This window comes from Mangifera indica, chromosome 1, assembly GCF_011075055.1.
Source record: "Mangifera indica cultivar Alphonso chromosome 1, CATAS_Mindica_2.1, whole genome shotgun sequence".
In the NCBI taxonomy this organism is placed as follows: domain Eukaryota; kingdom Viridiplantae; phylum Streptophyta; class Magnoliopsida; order Sapindales; family Anacardiaceae; genus Mangifera; species Mangifera indica.
This window is the reverse complement of record NC_058137.1, coordinates 17,744,407-17,756,767: the sequence shown is the minus strand read 5'-3', so window position 1 is coordinate 17,756,767 and position 12,361 is coordinate 17,744,407.

Below are 12,361 nucleotides of genomic sequence, written 5' to 3'. Positions count from 1 at the left end.
TTTGGGCCTTTATATTTTAAAGAGTCGGGTTAGCCCAAAGGCCCATTACTGTTTGGGCCTCGGGCCCGGCCCAGCCCATTAGTCCAACGGGCCGAGCTGGAGTCGGCCCGGCCCGACCCATTGACATCTCTGTATATGAGTATGAATAAAATAAGTATGGGTAGAAAACTGATCAAATTAGTACGGGTCGGATCAAGAGTTTGACGATTCCATCAAAAACTTTGGCAGAGGTAGCAAAGGAGCAAGAAAGAAAGTGTTTGCAGTAAAAAGAAGAGAGGATAGGAATGGGATGCAATGGATTTTTGCGTTTGGGTATGCTTGGGGTTACTTGCATTTATACTAGACTCGCTCACAAAATCTTAATGCCTATGGGTATGAATCTAAACAGGTACGCATAATTACCTTAAAGTAACTTACCTATTTGGCATGTCCCCAGTAATAAATTAAATTTTTATGCAAATAAGAATTCAATTTATCTCTTTATTTAGTGAACCAAAGAAAATTTTAATTTTTTATGATAAATTCGTAAATTTCCAATTGTAGATAATGACAAATCAAACTTTTTGTCCCAAAATTTAAAAGAAAATACTCATAACAAGAATTTAATTAATCACTTGCATCGTTCAGTCATTAAAAATTGGAATAGGTTATATATATACACATATACAAATTACTCTTATTAATTTATATTTAATTTTTCTATTACTTTAAAATAATACAATGGTATAATATTATATTAGATATTATATATAAGATAATAAGATTCATATGTACATATAATTTTATTTTTCAATCATTATAGTTGGCATGGAATTCATATGTCTAACATGAATAATGTTTGACTAAAAAAGCATCAGTTTCCCAACAAACTTCCTAGAACAAGCTCTGGTAAATTAATCACATATATTTATCTATTGGCTTTTAGTCTATGTTCCTTCATTGTATAGATCTTCATATACATGCCAACGTGCTCTGAGATTTGATTTCATGGTGAAAAGTCCTTTCGTTCTTGAATTTTTCTTTCTATATCACTTTATTCATATAGTTGCCTGCAAATGATGGTTTTCATCTTTTCGTCTTAGCTCTTCACCATCCAGATGATAATTATTAATATAAGGTGAAAATTGAATCTAATTTGAACGTGATTTCATCAGTGATGCAAGTATAACATATATTTTGGCTACCTTTTTGAGCCTAATTTCTTTCTCTGTTGTTTTTCATGTCACTAGTAACGGTTGATGGGTTCTCTCTTACTCATCCTGTCTTATTCTTTTTTTCATAGCCGTATGTGAGATGGAAACAATGATATTTCATAGCCGTATCTTACGATAGGTTTTATCTCTATTGCATGCAGGAGTTTATTCAGAGTAAAAAGTCATTTAATTTTTATTATAAAAACAAGTTCAAGAGTTATGTAGATTGTTTAATTTTTCTCTATCAAAGAATAAATTTGATTTAGATCTCGCTGAGCAAAAAGGCTTTGACTTTTGTTCTTAATAGTCACAGTGGAGGTAAGCAGAGGTTCGTCCTGGGACCCCATTTCAGGTGGTTTGGGACCCATCTGAACCCACACATAGTGTTTGGCATGGCCAATGGTTGCCACCGTTGCTATGCAAGCCCATGACGTGGCAGTTAACTTCTTTATTATATTTAACTCGTCTATATATTGAAAAAAAAAAAAAAAAGCCACCACTCCACCATTCTTCAATCAATCTAATGCTTCCCTTTCATTTTCTAGTCTATGTATCCCAAGTTTATTTTCTAGTGAATTCTAAGATTGATTGGATCTCAACCAAAGGAGAGAGTTAGCACTTACTCGTGTATAAATCTCTAAGGCTCACTACTCTTGATTGTCTTAATTAGTTACCAATCAACAAACTCACGGTTTTGACATTTCATTCCATAAATCCCAATTTAACACCCCCCTCTAGCAGTATTACCCTCCAGAGGAAGACGTTACTAAATTGTCTATTTAAAGCATGCATTTAATATAAACTATATAATAAACTCAAAAACATTTGAATAAAATCTCATTTATTAAACTTTATATAATTACTAAAATGCCTTTGTCAAAACCAAATCAGAAACGCACAAAAGATGTCAAAAGATGGAAACATAAGCTAAGAAACATAGCAAGTGTACCACGATACATAAATAAAATCTGAATAAAAGAAAAGTTGAAAAAACAAAAATGCTCTCGCTTCTCTACACCTATAGACCGTCATTCATCTCACAGTCATCACGATCACCAATACCTGCACACATAAAAATAGAGATGTGAGTGATAAAACATTTAATAAGTAAGAGATTTTACTACTAATTGTTACTTATTTTCCAAAATGCCCTTGGTCTCAACCCTTACTATCTTTATCATCCGAAGTCAACATTGAACTCTCCTATGGATGATGGTAGGTCTCGTATGCTATCTTTGTGCTCATACTACACTCAAGAGACTGTCTAGGTTGGATATCATAACTGTCAAGTCAAACTATATCTCGCTCGATCACTAAGGAACCACTCCCTTAGATTTCTATCTAGCGTGACAATTCTGAACTTGGTAGAAGTATCTAAATCTAAAAACTATAACTGAAGTTATATATTAGAACAATCAAACTGGATCGAATACAAGGATTTGGTACCATCGTCATATGAGATATCTCTCTATTCCACTATACCAAACTAAATCTCAATCCGAGTTCTATTGCGAGCAAGTACCCTACTACAGGTTTGGGGTTCTATTACAAACATGTCCTATTATAAGCAGTGTAAGGAATATGTACTCTCGGTGCCCCGTCATAATAATTTTATGATTTCTAGCATTCATGCACTGGAGGCTTAACTAACCCTGGCTCTCTCTTACTTATAATTAAACATGTATCTTGTGCTACTTTATAACTTAACTCTTAGGCACATAAGGTACTACTACGTACCTGAAATGTTTGTGCTGTCACTTGAGATGACCCTTAAATCTTTAGTCTAGTTTTCTTACTCTTTTTCTTTCTTCTGCCTTATCTACACGGACGTGTATATCTCGACACATAAGGGTGTGTCTCTTTACTTTACTCACACATGACCACCTCATTGTGGCTCCTTCTCATGTGCTACTATTTATAGATACACAAGCACATACCCTAACTAACACAAGTGTATGCCCCTTCATATATTTATTTTACTTTTCTTTTTAAACTTGTCTTAATCGTGTCACTTTGTAAAGGTATTTCAATCATTTCTCCTTTATACATAGTTATGCTAAAGTTATACATGAAAAGTGCACATGTCCTAATTAATCACTCATCGATTAACAATGTCCAACGATCATCGAATTATCGGAGAACACGACCTAAAATCTAAAGTTCACGTACATGGGCATATGTCCCATATCACACTACCGTGTAGCAAATGCAAACAACAAATCAAAAAAACCTAATTTCGATCCCTACTTTATTAATATGTGATATCTCACTGTCTACATATTCCTCGGCACAAATAATAATCCCCACATTGTAATAAACCAATTCTCAACACAAACGAACACCTAGGGGATCATAAGCACTAATTCAAAGTATTATAACTCAAACTATTAATTGTAATATAGAGGATTATGCATATCAAACCTGACTTTTCTACATTATTATATCCTTCAACCCTTCTGAAAATTCTATATATCATAACTATATTTCAATCATCAATAGGTCATCTTAACTATAACATAATCATCATGGCAATATATGTATAACAAATTAAACATATCAACTCACTCATTTCCCTAGCACAAAAGTTTATCTATCTCAGAGTATATTCTCACCATCACTAAAATATAAACAATCTCATCAACATGGGAATATATCTTTATTCATCAAACACTCATGCTTAAATCAAAAAGAGTCTGAAACCGTACTTACCTCTATTTGTATAAGGTAATACGTGCAAACATGTCTTATTCTCTCTAAGTTATCTTTTTTCCCTACTATTGGGAACTGCCACCATGAAGCTGGAATATCAGACTCTCATTTTCTCCCTTTTACACTCTATTTTGTACATCTAGGGATTTGGATAATAATTTCTAAATGTTCAACACACATACGTGTGTGTCTAAGGCACACGACGTCTGTCACTTAAATTTGAAATTTACATGGAATCATCTTATCTGGCTAACATGATAGTGACACACGAGTATGGTTTTACTATACATGATTTGTGTCACAAAAAACTCATATTTTGACTTTCAAATCACTTTAAATCCTTTACACAACAATTAAACTCATACATAAAAACTATTTTGCCCTTGAGACATATTTATGAGTGTTACAATTTTTTCCCCTTTATAGGAATTCTGACCTCGAAATTCACTAGAAATAGTTCAGGATATACTTATATCTCATAGTTTGCTCTATCTCTTAGGTAGCCTCCTCAACCTTATGATTCCTCTAAAACACCTTGATCAAAGAGATCTATCAGTTCCTCAGTTGGTTGATCCTCTTATCTAGGTTCTGAACTAGTCTCTCATTATGACTCAAATCCTCTGATAGTTGAATTTTCTTGATCCTCCACACATGAGAAGGGTCACCAATGTACTTGCGTAATGACGAGACATGAAACATATCATGAATACAATTTATGCTCCCTGGTAGTGCAAGCCTATAAGCTACCTTACTGACCCACTCTATTATTTCATATGGGACAATATACCTTGGAGCCAACTTACCTTTTCTCATGAATATTATCATATCCTTAAATGGGGCTAATTTGATGAAAACTTTGTCACCCATACTAAACTCCAGATCTCAATGTCTCTAATCAGCATAACTTTTCTATCGATCCTAGGCCTATTTCATTCTCTGTCTGATCAACTTCAATCCAAGGGACTAAACCAAGGCTTCTCTCTCACTCAATTCTTGCCAATAAAGAGGAAAATGACATCTCCTACCATAAACTGTCTTATAAGTCACTATCTGAATTGTCACCTGGTAATTATTGTTTTAAGGGAACTACACTAAAGCCCTATTTCATTCTAACACTTGGTTGGTCATTTCAGTCTAATCATCTGTTTACAAGTGATCGGTATACTAAATGTCAAATCAATGTCTAATGATCTATGCAAACTCTTCAAAAAATATGACACAAACCTCGCGTCTCTATCTAATACTAATGTCTTGGGCAAACCATGCAATCTAACAATCTCTCGAACATATAATCTACCCAGTTAATCTATAGGGGTGGTATCTTTAATAGGCAGGAAATGCGCTATCTTTATCAATCTATCAATTATTACCCAAAACATATTATATCCACTTTAAACTCTTCGAAGCCTAACAATAAAGTCCACGAAAATATGCCCCCACTATTGTACATGTCTTTCTTGCTTGAGGGATCCTTTTGGTATAGGTTTTCATCCTTGGAAAGGTCATCATCCTACATACGTTTAATATAACATGTCAAATGAACCTAAACTTCTACATGGATTGATTGATATGATGCCTCAATTACTTTCATATGTATGTTGATGTGATACATGTTTTTATCTAAATCTGTCTACATTAGATTGGTGGATATAATGGTGATGCCTAAATGTGGGGAGAAACTATTAGAATATGTCGTAAAAACCAATCACTTTGACTCTACACAATCGTTTGACTCTACACAATCAAGGTTTACTCGACAAGCAATTATTGTAGACACTTCATAGACACACAACTTACAAATGGCTCGTGAAATGAATGTTATGCAACTATAGGATTGAAGTATTGAAGGCTAGGAAATTGTTATAATGGTGATGCCTAAATGTGGGGAGAAACTGTTAGAATATGTCGTAAAAACCAATCGCTTTAATTGGTTTTAAGGGTTGTATATCTTGCATATACATTATTAATAAAAGAAGAGTTTTGTCATACTTCACATGTTTTCTATGTCACTTTTATATCTATGTTGTAGTTGTATATTACATCCATATAGGCTATATGCATATGACATGTGAAAGGTCCCGATGAGTTTTAATAAACGTTATCAAATTGTTCCTTGCATAGACAATCTGTTTGGGCAATAGTATTGCATAGTGGGTGTGTGCTATATCACCATAGTATATCAATGGATGATATTAGACATGGTGGATATACACATGGGTAAACAATGGAACCATTTGATGGTTAGAGAACTGATCAAAGGTTATTCTATTATATTGTTTATCGAACGTGACCGCTGAACGATGATCACATGGGCATTAATATGTAGTCAATGATACATCGTAAGTCATACTAGTGTATAGATCCTTTGACTTGAGATATCATAGTTATGCTTCATTCTGGAACGTATGATTCATACGGTGTATACCACAAGGCTAATCATGTCTCGTTCAGAAGCCGCTTTGATCATATGTTGCTTGAGTGAAAGGATAAGTGATGATCATACAGGGATCTGTCAGCTCGACTACTCCCAAGTTCTCATACGAATATCGAGAAACATGACAATCTAATACACTGGCTAGTGTAGATAAAAGACCACATGAAGAGAGTTTCGATGTGACACGTTATGATGTATTACTTGATATTCGAAAAGATTAAATATTGGATTTTGACATTCCATGAATCCAAGTTTAATCGGGATGTAATGACGGAGGGATTGGACTACATGGTAAATGTGAGAAGAAAGGTTCATTTGATATTATGTGAAGCTTGTATTTCATTGTGATGTAGGGGTCATGGGACATTGCTTAATGATACCACATGATCAATGGGAGCTTCATTTTGTAGCAGAAAATGAAGTATATCGGTTAACGACAGTTTTAGGTTATATAATGATATAATAAAACGTATAGTCCAATATGTGGCCAACGGCTACGTCACTATGAACCTTGAAGGTCACACCTATATTTCAAGCAAGAAAATGGTGTTATGAAGTTGAAAATATTAATCCATGGTTGGCTAGCACTTTCCGAGGATAAAAATTATGCTTTTCGAATAAGATTCGGAAAAGGGGCAAAATTGTCATTTTACACCTTTTAAATTGTTTAGAAAGTTAAAATGATTAATTTTGGGCACAAATGAATTAACATGTGTCAAATTCTCATTTCTCTTATTTATCAACCAATGAGAATTAAACATATGTTTTAACTTGATAATTATCAAGTTTTAATGCAATAAATGTGAGAGAAAATAAAGAAAAATATACAATTTTTCTTTTCTTCTTCTTCTTTGCCGGGAAAAGCTTATCCTTTCTTCTATTTTTCGTCTTTGAAGGGTGCAAGTCAAGAGATCACTTATTTTAGTGATTCAAGCTTTCAAACTTCAAATCAATTTACAAGGTACAAGGTAGTTTACATATTTTTATGTTTTATTTCTTGAAACAACATGAAAATATCATATTACCATTGTTACATATGATGTGAACATAAATTAAAAATTTTAATTTTCTTGTCAAAATCCTACAAATGGTATCAGAGCAAGAGTTTGATCCTTAAATGACAAGAACATGCCATAATTTTAGGTGTTTGGAAGTGTTAGTGATCAAAACCTAAGCTATAATTTTTGTTATGTGTGATTGGTTCAAACCAAGTGTAAATATGTTATTAGGAATGTCTTAATAGCATTGGAGAAGCTTTAAATTGTTGAAATTGTGTTGGATAACTTTTGACATAATTAAAAAAAAAAAAACCCTAATTTTAGAAATTTGGGTGATTTTTAAATTAATGGTTTAATCATGATTTATACATGATTGTCATGATATACACATGAATTTTAATCTTGACTTTATATGGGAATGTGTTTTTTAAGAAACTTAGTTTGTGAGACTTGGTGAAGGGCATGAACAAGTTGACATGATTTCCATGTGTTTGGTTGATGGAAGTAACATTCAATGTTGATTGAATTGTTATTGATTCCTTAAACTAGTGCTTGACTTGGTTTGATTGAGAATTGAATTCTTAATAGCTTGGATTGGATAAATTACTTTATGAGTAACCATATTCATGCTTGAATAATTATTATATGGTGAGATGGATTATGTTTGAGTGATGAATGATTCATATATGTCATGATTTGGTGAAATGCATGACACTTGTGAATTTGGCTCATATTAGGCATGTGTTATGTATTTATATTACAATTTGTCATTCTAAAATCTATTCATGTTTAAGTATGAATTGAAACATGGTTAGTGAGATTTTGGTGAACTTGGTATGTGTTTTCGAAACATCAAGAGTTAGGGTTTCATGGTTGGTTTCAAGAAAAATGTAATATAGAATTTTGGTTTAAATTACTTTGTTTACTTGTTATGGTTTGATCTTGTAGACACCAAACATTGGATGTGTTTGTATTTTAGCAAACTTGAATAAAAAAACATGAAATATGGTAAATTATTTGTTAAGTTTACCAAATTACAAATTTAATTTCTATGTTTGAATGTTTGACTATAGTGTTACAAATATTAATATGATGCCCAAAATGTCATGTCATTAAAGGTATATATGATAGTATTAATGTGTGACATGTGTATGCTATATATATGAGACATTGTGACATGGTAAACATCATGCTTCTAAATGCTTAATATTATGTATGCTAGATTGAAATGGACTTAACATATTGGATGTGTTTGTTGTCTTAGATACATAAATAAAAACTCAAGTTTGCTAGTCTAGGATTAAATTATAAGATATTGGATGTCTTATATGCAAGATCAACCTAATGTACATTTTAGATATCTGATATGCTAAGTTGTATGAAAATATGATTTCTTTTGATTATTGAATAATATAGTTGATATGTGTTCAATAGCATGCCTAAGTTTTATGTTTTATGTTATCATGTAATTTATTTATGGCATATAACACATAGTTTTGTGTTTTAGAGAACTAAAACTTTTAGGCATGAAATATTCTTACAATACCATTTAGGATATTAGAAAAGTTTTCAATGGCATAAATTGTAAGAATATGATTTAGTAATATGTCTTGGGTGACAAATACGTATCCAAAGATATATACTAGACTACCCAAGATATAAAATGACTCTTATTAATAATAATAATAAAATCTTCCCTAAATTTTCAATATCAAATTCGAGCCTTCCATTATGGGTTGATTAGGGTTATGTCATAAGGCTAGAAATCCTAGATTTCTATTATGTGATGGATATTATGTCATATGACGTAAAATTAGTTGATTGGTGTCTAGAGTACTATTTCTGTCATTCCCTAGATTCTATTATGTGCGGGAGTGATAAGGTATTTTATCTGGAAAGCACGATGGGTTGAATTTGACTAGTTTAGAGTGCTTAGATCTATTATGTGCAGTGTTCAAAGCTAGAGGCTCACATGAATCATAGCTTGCATTTAGAATGTAAAAGGAAATCGATTCCTACTTGTTGAGCTTGACGGACTTAGATCTATTATGTGTGGTTTGTCAAGTTTGATAAAAATTTGATTCCCCACTAGAAAGTGATCCAATGAACTTTCTGAATCTTCAATCGGGAAAGTATAAGATTTGAATAAAATAGTGGGAGCTAATAAGATTAGGTTTATTGGTAATTTCTAATGAATTTGTTATTTCTTGTAGCATTCTCTCTTGTGATCTAGAATCTCAAAATGTCAACGGCAAACAATATACTCTTGAAATTGATGGACTCGCATATGCTTATTGGTCCCAATTTTAAGGATTGGCTGAGAAATCTGACCATTGTTCTCAATCTTGAAAAGTCAGCTTATGTCTTGGAGGCACCTTTACCAATAGCAGTAGACCCTAATACCCCTGAGGCAGAGCAAAGGGCTTATACTGAATGGGTAGATGCTGACTTACAAGTTCGCAGTTATATGTTGGCATCAATGAACTCTGAACTTCAAACCCAGTTTGAGAACGTGAAGAGTGCGTATGAAATTATCACTACTTTAAGACAATTATATAGTGAAAATGCTCAAGTGAAGGAATATAATTTGATGACTTCACTATTCAGCATGCGGCTTAAGGAGGGCATTTCCCCAAATGATCATGTTATTAAAATGATTAATAAGACTGGGGAGTTACAAATTATGGGCACAAATTTGCCGCATAATGTTTGGGTGAATTTGATTCTCCATTCACTCCCTCCAACTTTTAAGCCGTTTATTACAAATTATAATCTCAATAGGATTGAACGCACTCTCCCTGATCTTCTCAATGATATTCAAGAATTTTACAATAATGAGAAGAAAGGTAAAACACCAGCTGAGTTGCTAGCTACCTTTTCCACGAGAGGCAAAACGAGCCAAGCTCAAAAGCCTTGGTGGAGAGGTTCACAAATAGGATCTGGTGGACCAAAAGTATAAAGAAAGGGTTTTAAGAAAACCACTACCAGACCTTTTAGGATGAAAGATTCTGGCATCGGGGCATCACCTTCTCAGCCTCCACGACCATCTATTCCACAGAAAGAAAAAAAGCAGGAGAAGAGCAATTGCTTTTATTGCAACCAAGAGGGGCATTGGAAGAGGAATTGCCCTCTATATCTTGATGATCTGAGAAAAAGCAAAGTAGGTACATATCAGTGTTATGTAATTGAATTTGAATTAAATGTTAATTCAAACATTGATTCCTGGATATTAGATTCTGCTGCAACTTCACATGTTTGTGCTTGTTTACAGCATTTGTAGAATAGTTCTGCCTTGATAGGTGATAAGATCATACTAAGATTGGCCGATGGGACACGAGTTTCTGCAGAAGCTGTAGGTGCATGTAGTGTACAGTTACCTACTGGGCATGTAATAACTTTGTATAAAACTTTATATTTTGCTAATGCCACCAGGAATATAATCTCTATTTCAGTTTTGTGTAAAAATGGTTATCAATTTACCTTTAATGGGAATGAATGTCAAATTTATTTTGGGAATAGATTAGTAGGAAATGCTATCAATACAAATGGTTTGTATGTGGTAGAGCTTGATTTACATAGCACTATGTATTCAAAATCATCTAAAAGAACTAGGGAACATATAAATCCAATAGTTCTATGGCATCACAAATTTGGTTATATTGGAGAGGATCGGATTCGACGATTAGAAGAAAGTGGACTATTAGGTTCATTGGGTTCAGAACCCTATCCTTCTTGTGAATCTTGTCTTCGAGGAAAAATAATTAAGCTTCCATTTAAGAATAAAGAGGAGCGAGCCAAAAATATATTAGAGTTAATACACACTGATATGTGTGGCCCCTTTAATGAAATGGCCCGAGAAGGTTTTTCATACTTCATTACCTTTATCGATGATTATTCTCAATATGGGTATTTGTATTTAATGAAATACAAATCTGAAGCTTTTGAAAAGTTCAGAGAGTTTCAAAAGGAAGTAAAAAACCAGACTGTAAAGAATATTAAAGTTTTACGTTCAAATCGTGGAGGTGAATACTTGAGTATAGAATTCCAGGAGTTTCTAAGAGACAAAGGAATACTATCTCAGTTGACTCCACCATTCACACCACAGCATAATGGTGTGTCTAAACAGAGAAATCGTACTTTATTAGATATGGTACGATCTATGATGAGTTTTACTGATTTGTTAGTTTATTTATGGGGATATGCTCTTCAGACAGCACTACATGTGTTGAATAAAACACCATCAAAGTCCATTCGAAAGACACCATACGAATTATGGTATGACAGACTTCCAAGTATAAACTATTTGAAAATCTGGGGATATCCTGCATTTGTCAAAGTGGTTAGAACTGATAAATTGGAGTCCCGAGCAGAAAAGGGTCGGTTCATTGGGTATCCAAAAGAAAGTTTAGGATATTATTTCTACTTTCACTCTGATCAAAGAATTATGGTCAGTAGAAATGCATATTTTCTTGAGAAAGAGTTCTTACAGGAAGGTGGTGCAAGAAGAAAAATTATGCTCGAAGAAGAGTCTGGAGAGCCTGTAACCGAGCCTATTCAAGTAAATCCTCCAGGTATACAATCACTTATACCAACTACAATGGCTCAAATAAGAAAGTCTGTTAGAGTGTCTTGATCTCCCGAGAGATATGGATTTCTAATAGAAGGAGATTTTGAATCTCTTCTAATAGGAGAAACTGAGTATCTAGAGGATCCAAAAACTTACCAAGAGACAATATTGGATGTTGACTGCGGTAGATGGCTAGAGGCAATGAATTCAGAAATTGAATCTATGAATGTCAATCAAGTATGGACGTTTGTTGATCCACCTGATGGAATAGTTTCGATCAGATGTAAATGGATCTTCAAGAGAAAAATTGGCAAGGATGGAAAAGTTGAAACTTATAAAGCTCGATTGGTAGCTAAAGGTTATACTCAAAAACAAGGGTTGGATTATAAGAAGACCTTTTCACCAGTCGCAATGCTTAAATCCATCAGAATCCTACTAGCCTTGGCAGCACACTATGATT